The following is a 3154-nucleotide window of genomic DNA, read 5'->3' as shown; positions in this document are numbered from 1 at the left end:
TAAAGCCAATACTGGTTGTTTGGACTTTATATCATTAGCATCAGTTCCTCCCTCATTAATAGCATTTTTGTTTCTGGTCCAAAATCTAGATTTGTCTAAAGTGTTGTTGTTTTGGTTGTTAAAGTGTGAGTTGGACAAATTAGTTCCTTCTTTGAAGAACTTCAATGTTCCTTTCTTGATGCATGCTTCCTCTACTTGGATTCGGTTTTTGATTAACTTGGAAAAAGATGGTATGCACTGGAGCTTGAGTAGATAACTCATCTCACTATTCAGATTGTCAATAAAGATTTCCATCTTTTCTTTTTCAGGAACATCTCGAGGATATCTCGAAACCATCCATCTCCAACATTGAAGAAACACCATGAATGTTTCATTGTTTTTCTGTTTGGTATTACATACATCTAACATGGTGATTGCGTGTTGAATATTGTAGGAGTATTGCGTGATAAATTTATTTACCAACTCATCAAAGGATTTGATGGGAGGTGTAAGTCTAGACAACCATTCCATCATTTGCCCTCCCAAACTTCTTGGGAATAACCTCATCAAATAAGTGTCATCGTGAGCAAATTCAAGGCTCATGGTACAAAACTCTTGAACATGATTGCAGGGATCACTCTTACCATCATATTTATCAGATTTGGGTATATCTGAATTTGGGGGAAAAGGTATCATATATAATCTCGTGTTAAAGGGGTAAGGACAAATTTCATTTAAGGAGTATCATACTGTGGTCCCCTGTTGCATGTCCTGCATGTGTCTTTGCAGCATTTGAATTTGTTGTGTAAGAGCAACCATGGGCGTATTTGTTTGCTGAGGGAAAGATTCTTCTCTTTCATTATCCCTAGTTTGGGCATGGGTGTGTTCAGGTATGTTATATTGTTCAGGTATGTTTTGTTGTTCAGGTATGTTTTCAGGGTCATGTGTTTCCTCTTCTCTCTGTTGTTCTTGATAATCATAATTTTGAGACCTTGTTCTAAAGATTTCAGTATTGAAGTCTTTAGGAAACCTAACTCCTTTTCTTGTTAGCATGAGCATGTACATTTTTTTGTCACTTCTACGAGTCTTTCCATAATTTTTTGGAAGGAGGGGTTTTCTTGACATTCTTGAATAAGCTCCTCAGTGATCTGTGTTTCCCTTAGATCAATATAATCGAACAGGTTTGATAATCTTCGACCCATAATGGACTCTGGTTGTGCTTCGCTTTGCTTATTTCATTGAGAGCGAGCGACGATGGGCATCTACTAGAAACTTTCTGTGAAGAAAAAAGGAACAAACTCCTCTTCTTCTCGTTGTTCGGGGGTTGGTGGTTCAAATCAAGCTATGTTATAAGTGATGCAAACTTTTGGGAAGAAAGCGGGGTTGATCTTTCCTCCACGATTCAAACTTTGACTGAATGCTAATTTTTGGCAAAAGGCTCTGCTTTTTAATGGTTCTTTGTCAAATTCGTTTGAATTGTCTTGAAGATACAACCGCATATGACAGAGAAAGGTGCGATGTGATTTGAAAATTTGATGATTTATGTAGAGAAATTTGCTTCGTTTGGCAAGTGTTTTGGAACTAGGTTGTCATTTCTTCAACTTAGTTTTGTGATGAAGACTTTTTCTTCTCAAAATATGAGTGGTCATACACAAGTGATCAATGGTTTCCTTTGATTTGTTTGGATTGAGATACTTCATTTGAAAACTTAAGCCTACCTTATCGAGTAGAGGTTTAGATTCTCCTCCACGATAAAGTGTATCAAATGATATGGATAAGAGTTTCCTGATATGGAGACTTGATTTGATGACTTAAGTTTTAAACTAGGTATGATTGTTTGATAGAATTCATTTAGATGGCAAACCTTTTGATCAATGTGATGGTACTACCTGATTTTGATAAGATAAAGCTTTATCGCTAGCTAGTTTTGAATTTTTACAACTGTTGTTCTAAGACTGACTTGTTTGATTTGGAAATGATTTCTCTGGTGTTTTGGGATTTGGTTTCTGATGACTATGCTCGATATTGGACCTAAAATGGTACTCAGGAAGTTTGATAAAATTTTCCCAAAAAGGGCTTGATTTGTTCTCTATTTTTCTTAGTTTTGACCATGCGCTAAGCTAGAGACTGGATGCGCTAAAGAATAATCCAGATGCGCTACAGAATGACCCTGATGCGCTAAGCTACCTCCTTTATGCACTAGTTTAGACTGTTTGATTTTGACTGGTTTGGATGGGTTATGCGCTAATATGTCTTGATTACATGCTAAAGTTGAGACTCAATGCGTTAAGGTTTTCCCCCAATGCGCTGGAGTGATGCTTGAAAGTGCTAATATGGTCTCCATAAGCGCTAGTGAAATGTTTATCAGGAAGATAAGTGTTATGCGCTACTCTTGATGAATACAAGAGCTAAGGTTGGGTTGGTATGCGTTAGATAATTCTTTCGATGCGCTAAGAAGTTGCTCTTATACGCTAAACTGTCCTGATTGCTCTGTTTTTGGTATTTTGGTAATTTTTTAACACTTGTTTGATTTTTTATGGATGATTTTCTGAGAATATAAATTGAAAACACAACATGAAAAAGACAACCAATTTTGCCTATGCTAAACAGATAGTGTATGTTCTGCGAGGATGTGTTCAAATCCCTAATGTTTTCACAGGTTTGGATACAAAGAAGACAAATCAGATAGACTCTTTATTCAAGGGTCATCAACAATATCATAGCCCACTAGTCTCGATACTCCGTCAGCTCAAACAACCGTGTCATCCCCTAGGGGGCGCCCATTTTTTTGCCTTTTGCCAGAAATTAACCCAAAGTGAATTGCTTCACAATTGGGTAGTTATCTTGGGAGATATATGGTGAGTAATCTTGGGGGCGGATTCTTCCCCATCCTTGCACTATGATATTGCCAATGTTTGGATACTAACTTGGCTCAAGGTTTCTATTGCTAAAGTTCATAATCAAGCTTCCTGTTTGGTCTTTAGTGATCCCTTGGGAGGCTTCCCAACCTTTAGAACAAAGGATTTACGTATCATAAAGATACTGGGGGAAGGCTAATCGTTGAGCAAAACCGTTGAAGGGACTTTCGTCAATCTCCACTTTTGATTATAGTGGGTTTGAATACTTGGCGATAAAGCCATTTCCCACTTAGGTCGTTCCCCTTTCACTGATCATT

Source organism: Cryptomeria japonica, chromosome 9 (genome assembly GCF_030272615.1).
Source record: "Cryptomeria japonica chromosome 9, Sugi_1.0, whole genome shotgun sequence".
NCBI lineage: Eukaryota > Viridiplantae > Streptophyta > Pinopsida > Cupressales > Cupressaceae > Cryptomeria > Cryptomeria japonica.
The sequence above is the reverse complement of the archived record's forward strand: the minus strand, read 5'-3'. Positions refer to the sequence as shown.